Source organism: Gorilla gorilla, chromosome 9, assembly GCF_029281585.2.
Source record: "Gorilla gorilla gorilla isolate KB3781 chromosome 9, NHGRI_mGorGor1-v2.1_pri, whole genome shotgun sequence".
Lineage (NCBI taxonomy): Eukaryota > Metazoa > Chordata > Mammalia > Primates > Hominidae > Gorilla > Gorilla gorilla.
In genome coordinates this window covers 52,482,728-52,491,827 of record NC_073233.2, presented here as the reverse complement: position 1 = coordinate 52,491,827, position 9,100 = coordinate 52,482,728, and the positions used below count along the sequence as shown (strand labels likewise).

Sequence of the window (9,100 nt, the reverse complement as noted above, 5' to 3'; positions counted from 1 at the left end):
TCCCGGGAGCGAGTGCTGGACTAAGTACTGCTAATAAAGTGGTTCAAGGGTAGTTATTTGGAAAGGGGGCGGGGTGGCGAGGGGAGGGAGCGGGCGAGCGGCGGCCGGGGATTGCATGTTGCATTCGACTTGAGGTTGCATCTTTCTCCTGTTGCCTGGACCACGCTCCCCCATTGCAGTGCTTCCCCATCACTTCTCCTCGCTCCTGCCCCTCACGGCTTTTACCCCCCCCCCTTCAAACTGCTGTTGCACTGGAGGGAGTTGGGGCCGCTCTGGAGCCCCTTTGCAGCTCCCGCCGGCGGGAGGGGGGAGTTGGGCTCGGGCCGCGGAGTTGGGGGGGCCGCCGCGGGCTCCGGCCTCGCCTCGGCTGCGGCTGCACGGGAGCCGAGCTGCGGCGCTGCACGGGCCCGGGATTGCGGCGGCCCCGGAGTTTGGCCGCCTTCGCCGCCGCTCGGTGCTCGGCCCCATCACCGCCGCCGCCGCCGCCGCCGCCGCCGCTGCTGCACTGGAGTTTGGCTGCCGCTGCCCTACTTCACTCTAGTTTAGTTTCACTCACTTTACATCCGGGTTTTTTCCCTAGGCAATGGGCGCCGCAGCACACCCCGTTCCTTAGGCAAAGTGAAATAAATTCGCCGCACCGACACGTCAAGTAGTCCGCCCGCCCGAGCGCCGCCGCGGGCCCCCATCGCCCCCCCGCCGCCGCCCCACCGCCCCCGGTGGGGGGAGCCGAGCGTCCCGGGAGCCGCGGGCCGAGGCGCGGGGGCCCGGGCCGGCCGCCGTACCACTCCGCCCGGCGGCCCCCTCCCTCCCCGCCGCGGCCCGCTCTCCCCCGGCGCCTCCTCTCCCCTCGCCCTCGTCCCCGCTTTCCCAGCCCCAGTCCCTCTCGCCCGGCTCTCGGGAGCGGCGGGGGCGCGCACGGCGGCGGCGGCAGCGGGCCGGCGGGGCCGCGCGGCGGGCTCCCGCGCGGGCGAGTGTGTCTGGGCCTGGGCGGAGGGATCCCCGGGCTGAGGCGGCGGAGGTGCTGCGGCCCGGGGCCGGGTGGTGAATGGGCTGGTGGTGCTCGCTGCTGCTGCTGAGAGGAGGAGGAGGATGAAGAGTTGGGCTTGTTTGTCTTCTACAGTTTCTCTCCTGCTGCTCTGATTCCCCCCTCCCGATTCCGGCCCGGGGCCTGTGTGTGTCCCTCCTGGAGGAGGAGGAGGATCCAGTTCCTCCCCCCAACCCCCTCCTCCCCACCCCCCCTTGCCTGGGGAAGAGGAGGAAAGAAACAGCCCAGAGAGAGAGACAGAGAGAGAGAGAGTGAGTGAGAGAGAGAGGAGAGGAGAGGAGGAGGAGGAGGAGGGAGAAGGGAACAACCTACCATCTTAACACACTAATATCTAAAAAGTGCGAGAGGCCCAGAGCAGCAGCAGAAGCAGCAGCAGCAGCTCCAGCTTCTTCCCTCCCTCCCCATGAAGAAGAGTTCCCTCCTCCTCCTCCTCCTGCTTCTCCTGCTCAGAGTTCCTGCCTCCAGCTGCCAGGGGGGACAGCCAGCCAGCAGCAGGAGGGTGCAGTATCCCAGCTTTTCCATTCTCTCTTCTCCTCACTCTCCTCTCTCTCTTTTTTTCTGGAGTAGCTCTATTTCCCCTCCCTCCCCCTTCCCCCTCTGCCTCTCTCCTCTCTCCCTCTGTCTTGTCGCTGGTGTTTGTCTCTGGGAGGATCAGGGGCTGCCTGCTTGGAGTTTGTTGTGGGGGGAGGTAGGGGGAGGGGAGGGGTGTGTGGGAGGGAGGAGGGAAAGGGGGGTGTTCTCGTCAGGACCCCTCAGTCAACTTGAGATTTGAGCAATAACTTCCCCTTCGGGGCGCCCCCCTGCGTGCCCTTCCCATACCTCCCCCCCCGAAAAAAAAGACAATGGGAAAACCTTGGCTCCCCCCCCTCCTCCCCTCTGCCCTCCACCCCTCCCCAGGATAAATTGGAAGTAAGTTTATGAGCAGCCTCGGGAGCCTGGGCGCAGAGTGCAGGGCCGGAGCGGGTGACAGAGGCGGCGTGCCGGGGGCGGCGGGGAGGGGGCGTCACATTGTCCCGGCGGGGGGCCGGCCGGGGGCTGCGGGCGGGGGCGGGGGGCACGGAGCCTCGCCCGCCCCCCCTCGGCTGTCCCTCGGCCCGGGGAGGGTAGCTGGGGCTCCTCCATCCCCCCCACCCCACCCCGGGATGCTGTCGGGGGGAAGTTTTTATTATGATTATTTATTTAATTAAAAAAAATATTTTTTGGAAAACCATCTTGTTTGGTGACTGAGGGATCTGGTTTAAAAAAAAAAAAAAGCTGCGGCTGCTGACGCTGCCGGGCCCGAGTGTGTGTGTTTGTGTATGTGTGTGTGTGAGTGTGAGTGTGTTGGTGCATTTGTCTTGGGTGGCCGGAGCAGCGTTGGGGAAATTCCGCTTATTCTTCTTCTTCTGCAACTTGTTATTCCGGAGAGTCTGCCTGCACCCCTCACCCCGGGGCCGGCCCTCCCGCATTCGCCCCCGCCGCCGGCGGCCGCGGGGCGCCCCCGGGACCCCGAGCGGGCCGGGGCGGACAGGCTGCTCCGAGAGGGGCCGCGGCCGCCCCTCCCCCGCCCGCGCCCCCGCGGGGGGGAGGGGCGCGCGGAGTGGGACTCTTTCCGTTTGGTCCAGCCCCGTCGTGCACGCAGTTCCCAACACTTCTCGTCATCCTCTCTTTGGTCTCTTTATTCTGCTGAGCGGTGCTGTTAGGATTTCTTTTTTTTTTTTTTTTCCCCTGACCACGTTCGCGATGGTGGGTAGCAGCAAGGTGGCCCTGGTAGGGGAGGGGTTGGTATCGAGATTGGGCACCGGAGGAGAACGCCTTCTTTCAACTTTGTCTGTGGCTTGCACCCCCGGAGAAGGCCACAGGCCGGTTGTCGGGTGCAGATGTGCCGAGAGTGATTTCTAAGTAGTTGAGTTGTTGTGATGAGGGTACGACTGCTAATGGTCGGCAGGTTTTGTTTTCATTGGTGAATCTGGTGTCATCATATTCCGGTCATATGTTGAAATATTCTTTGTTTAGGTCTGGAAGTAGAGGATCTCACTCTGCACGTCCACATTGTGTTGTTTTTAAAATGATGTCTCTGGGAGTATGGATTTCTAGAATTTCAAATCTGAGTGAAGGTCCGGGCATGTGTGGGCCTCATCACCTGGCCTTGACAGTGAACTTTGTGGCTGTGTTGCGGATTTCAAAGATTTGCCCCATAGCTGGGAAAGGAGTTGTGCATTTTTGCTAATAGTCGGTGTCAGGAATGTAGATGCTCGAGCTGGGAAAGTTAGAGAGGGAAGAACATTTATATATAAATAATGGATAGTTGAATATTAGAATCAGATTAATTTGGGCTGATGAAAGTTTTTTTTTTTTTTAAAGCAGTTGTGCACTCTGGGAAGGAAGTCTTTTCACAGGTTCACTTGATAGGGATTCTTTAAGGCGAGGGGTTGGAATTATCTCCTTTTTGAGCGAGTTCTCACCAACATCTGTAGTTTTATTGAGGGCCTGGTAAGGGTACTGAAATTGAGGCTAAACCATGTAAGCATACTTTTCAGTGTTTATGATATTTGTTTACATCTGGTGTTCACTCTAAGCAATAGAAATAAATAGGTCAGCTTTGCTTTTGGTCTTTGAAGACTGGCCCCCTCCTTCCTTTTTTAAGTTTCACAATTTATTTGGTTTACAGCATTGTTGGAAACTGTTACTACATTTTTACTGGAAATACTATTATTCATTTTAATTTTGGTAAGTTCCTTCTTATTCTCTTCTTCTGTCTTCACTTGTTTATGGAATCGGTGTTGTGGGCTTAAAACTAGTTTATTTTAGGGGGTCATTAAAAATGTCTGAAAAATACGTTTTCAAATCCCAGGACCTATCTTTTCATGGCAAAGAGGAAATTTTGTGTACAGTTATGCTAATGTTTATAAAAAAATTTCTGTACTTAAAACGTTTGTAGATGTACGGCTATCCTTAAGTGAAGAGCATAGTAATAGTGCACAAAGTTCTCAAAACACAAACATCTGGCTAACATGTTACGAATATTCCAGGGGCTTTTTTTTTTTTTTACGTCAGACTTTTGCTTTTGGTAACATAATAGTATTTGCAGTTTGACTGACATTGCTTGGCTGCCCATAATAAAGTTTTTTGCTTGGGTGCTATTGAATGCTTTTTAACTTAGTTTTTAGACAATTTTGCAGGCTTTATTTAAGCATGTTGTATTTTGGACTGAGGCAAGTCTTTGTGGAACTGGAGTAGTAATAGATGAAAAAGACACCTACCTGGGCTAAGTTGTATTTTTAGAAGGTATAAGTGACGGATGGGGCCTATTTCTTTTAGCTTTGAAGGGTCCATCCTTTTTCCTATTCAGTCGTCTGGAAGGAGCTGCCTCTGAAATACTCTTCTTCTGCTTACATGAAGATCTCTAAATGCTATCCAGCAGGAGGTGCTACAGCAAGATAAAGGAAATTTTTGAATTTTGAGGGTCTTGCTACTTATTACAGCTCTACTTAGCTTCAGCTAAGCAACAGGAGTAACACCTTAAAGTTCCAGAAAGATTTTGAGTAAGTCCATTTAAAAATTCCATTCATAAATTATGTTTGCTACTTGAAAGTGAAGTCTTTGACTATACAAAGTAGATGTGTGATTGCGGATAGTATAAGGATTCTCGCCCTTGGTACAGAGCACTGTTTAGAATTATTTTATTTGGAAGGGGAATTAGTCTTGTGTTGATGAGTGGGATGTTGAGCATGTATTTTAAAAAATTATTTGTAATTGTTATAAACAAAAGTAGTTGGTATGATTTAGGGCTTTTAAGCCTTGTTATCATCCCTATAATATTAATACAAATAGGATATAGAGTAGTTGAGATTTTGGAAAGGGGTATAGTGTGTTGAAAAAATTTTAGACTTCTTGTAGTTTTTTCCCCTCGGATTTACAGACTATGATTCTAATATAGATCAATTTTTAGGCACTCAGCTTTATAAATACATATGGTTGATGTACTTAAGTTAGCCTGCAAAGACTGAGATTCTTGAACTGTAAGTCAAGTTGTATCAGTGGTAGGTCATTGTTGATGTAACAGTAACTGCATAAAGATGAATATAGCTACTTTAACAGTTTCATAGCATTTACAGCACATGGTCCTTTGAAACTCTGTTAGTGTTAGGTGAATTGATTATCACTGAAAATATCATGCCACTGTGGTTGCTTGTAAAGTTTTGTGTCAAAGTTTTAAAAATTTGGGGATGCTAGAAAGTTTGATAAATCTGCTTTGAATTTTGTCTATTTTGTAGGCAAAATACTGTTTTCTCAGTAAGACCAAATGAGATAATACATATAAAAGTTCTTCATAAATGGTAAGAAAGCATGCAGATATTAAGTTGTTGAGATAGGTAACTAATTAATACATGGACAGAAGCTTCTGTCTTAAAATGCTAACTTTTTCCATATCAGTTGAGAAAGTAATACATTTAAAGTGCACCCTGGACACTATAGTTTTTTTATTTTTTTATTTTTTGAGACGGAGTCTCGCTCTGTTGCCCAGGCTGGAGTGCAGCGGCGTGATCTCGGCTCACTGCAACTTCTGCCTCCCAGGTTCAAGCGATTCTCCTGCCTCTCAGCCTCCTGAGTGGCTGTGATTAGAGGTGTCCGCCACTACGCCCGGCTAAGTTTTGTATTTTGAGTAGAGATGGGGTATCACCATGTTGGTCAGGCTGGTCTTGAACTCCTGACCTCAGGTGATCCACCTGCCTCGGCCTCCCAAAGTGCTGGGATTATAGGCGTGAGCCACCGCGCCTGGCCTAAATTTTTGTTTTTTAAATACTGCTGTGGTTACCAAAAATGTCTTTGTTATAGTTTTGAAGCTGCTTTTGAAAAAATGCTGCCTAGTCAGTTTCTCATAATTAAAAAAAAAAAAAAGATCATTTTCCCTTTTGAAGATCCTGTGAATTGTATGTCTCCTATTACAGTTTTTCTTCATTTCTCCATTGATGTGATGTGATAGTAGTTGATTTTAGTGAGTAAGTTCCCTGATTCTTCTATAGACTCTTATTGACACAGAGTAACAGATGTCATGGTTCAAGTTTTGAATGTTTTGACTGACTCTGCTAACTTTCTGAAAAATTCTTACTGCCTAAAGCTTTCAAGCTTGTTTCACAGTGAAAAAGATGTATATCTGCATGTGTTAGTATTAGGTATATATGGATATATCATTTTTGTTTTTCTATTTTAGAAGGATGCACAAGGAAATGACTACTCAAATTTAGAGGAGTGCACTGAAATATTTTTGTGTAAAAATAACCCAAAAGTTTAAAGCCTTGAGTTTCAGCTTTCTTATAAACTCTGCTCACAAATTTGGAATAGAAACATTTTAAAGTAAAATATAGATAATTAGGAACCCTGTGTTTATGAGCCTATCAAAAGGTATAGTAACTTAAATTTTAGAAGTGACTATTCTTTTGAAATTGCCCCCTTTAGAAAGTAAATGTAGAAACTTGCTTCTGTGAACGGTGAGAAAAACACTTAACTGTTTAGATAAAAATGAAACCTCTCAGGGTGTTATTAACTTTTTCATCCTACAGACAGTGAATAGTAAAGCTTTCTGTGAAGACATACTGAAGTTAAGCTTATATTAATGTGCTTTTAAATTTTGTATCCTTAGTATTTTATTGCTGAAGGCTTTTGTATTTAATTACTATTCAAACAGAGAAGGGAAGGAATTAAAGTTTTAGGTCTCTGACCTTTAATGGAATTCTTCTATATCTATATCTAGAACTGATTTCTTGAAACATGTTTGAATTTTCATATTATTTTGTGCTGGGAAATGTTAATGATTTATGTTGACTTCTCAGGAGCTTTTGTACATGGGCTTTTTTCATAGGCCTAAGAATTCTTTAACGTTTTGATCACATTAATTTTCTCAGGTGTATGTTTTTGCTGCTTTGCGATTTTTTAAAAAAGAGATAATATGTTAACATTGCATTGAATTTATTGTAGATAATTATTTCTTAAATAGCTTATGTTTTCTACTTTGTATGTTTATGTGTATATGTGGCCATACTATTTTGTAGGCTTTCGTATAATTCTTATATGTGTGTTAAATTTTTGAATAGTTATGTTTTGTGAAAATGTTGAAGTAGACTTTTATGAATAACTTTTCTATTACTTGTCCCTCAATTCACTCTTAAAATTATGGTGAACTCTTCCAAAGCTTTTAGAAATTATATGTGAGGTTCAGCCATCCTTTGGACTCTTCTAAAGCAACTTTCTTACACTAGACTTGTGTGGCAATTTGAATACTCCTCCACTTCTCCCTTTTAGTACCCTGCAAGTCTCTCCCCTCTCCCTGCCTTAAAAAAAAATAAATAAAAAAGACTTTGGTGAAAATATCTCAGTTGAAGGCAACTATTCTTTTCTATACTTTGGAATCAGTTACAGAAATGTTTTCTGCTTTTCTAAGTAGTCAAGAAAGTGAACCAGTATGGAGGGGATAGGAAGGGGATGAGGCCTAACAGGTTGATGATCTAGGCTTTATTTTGACTCTGTTTGTGGGCCTAGGGGAAAAAATAACTTAAACACAGAAGCCAAAAAGATGGGTTTTGTTTTATTGTTTTGGCTGCATTGAGAATACAAACTGTCAGTACTTGAGGAGAAGGAGCAGCAGAAAGGAATTGATTTTTTTTCTGCTGCAGATCCAAGTATTGTTAACCATGTGCATCTCCAAAGCGACATACTTACAAATCAAACAGTAGTTGATTATTTCACTCAATTAACAGTCAGAACCCTAAATTGTGTGTGTTTTTTTTAAATTTTAAATAAGTACCCAAAACTTTGGGGTAATGACAGTAATTTCCTGATAAAAGTGGGTATAGTAACCATGGCAACTGCTATCTCTGGCCTTATGGACAGTATGTTGTATTGATGAAGCTTCAAATCCTTTATAGTAGCCCGTCACTTTTATGGTGAAATGTAGTAGCATGTGTTGCAGATGATTTTTAGCTGGATTGCGTTAAATTTGTGTGCCAGCTTATCTTTCCTTGTTAGGAATTTCTTGGACTATATTCCAAAACATGTTTGTGAAGGTGCTGTTGCCTGAAAATAACCCACCACCTGTGTTAGGCCTCCTGATGCAGATTGCACTTAGTTTTTTCCCAGCCTCCTTCCACAGACTTGCAGAAAATAGGAGGGTGTGTAGCAACTGTATATATGTAAATTCTAGCTCAAACTTATCAGCTTGTGTTTGGACGTGTTACTGATAGGTTAAAAAATCTTTTGTGTTTTCAGAAGAGGTCAGTGGATGAGAGAAGTGGGCTTGTAGTTGGAATACTGTTTTTCTAAGTGTTCTTTGTAGAAGCGTGTGTGTGTGGGGATGTGTGTGTGTGTGTGTGTGTGTGTAGGGAATTAGAGGTGAGGAATGGAGGGCATAAGTATTGAGTAAGGACTTGACAAAAGCAGAACTTCAGTATTTTTTGTTTGTTTTTGTGATGGGGTGTGTGTGTATTACTATAAAAATTATTTCCTGGTGGGCAATATTAGAATATGGGGAATGTTTGCTTCTGAGAATTTTCTTCAAGAAAAATTATTTATAAAATACATCTTGAATAATTGTTAAAAAGCAACCTGTTAAAACAATTAAACTTTTTTTTTTTTTTTTTTTTTGAGAATGAATCTCGCACTGTCACCAGGCTGGAGTGCAGTGGTGCGATATTAGCTCACTGCAGCCTCCACCTCCCAGGTTCAAGCAATTCTCCTGTCTCAGCCTCCTGAGTAGCTGGGACTACAGGCGTGTGCCACCACGCCCAGCTAATTTTTGTATTTTTAGTAGAGACGGTTTCACCATGTTGGCCAGGATGGTCTCGATCTCTTGATCCCGTAATCCACCCGCCTTGGCCTCCTAAAGTGTTGGGATTACAGGCGTGAGCCACCGTGCCCAGCCAAAACAATTAAACTTTTTTGTGGGGGAGGATTAGAGAATGTTGAAATGGATCCATTCAAACTTTAAAAAACTATTTCAAAAATTATATTTTTTATTACATCAAGTTTCTTTGCTTTTTCAGCATTTTTTTCTGTGCTTCTCCTACGTAAGATTTTTCT

The 9,100-nt window shown here is 45.3% G+C and overlaps 1 protein-coding gene across 33 annotated transcripts in view; it reads left to right on the top strand.

The window, feature by feature from the left end:
• The first annotated feature begins 1,012 nt into the window (after positions 1–1,012).
• Positions 1,013–9,100, top strand: part of PHF21A (PHD finger protein 21A) — a 188,472-nt gene continuing 180,384 nt past the window's right edge. For 7 of the 33 annotated variants that reach the window (XM_055354767.2, XM_031015997.3, XM_004051006.5 and 4 more), the window contains exon 1: positions 1,014–1,544. The gene's annotated coding sequence lies outside the window, so the exon portion shown is untranslated. Of the gene's footprint in view, positions 1,545–2,631; positions 4,570–9,100 lie in introns of those variants that run through there. The other 26 variants (XR_010135467.1, XM_063711105.1, XM_063711096.1 and 23 more) reach the window with 15 other exon arrangements.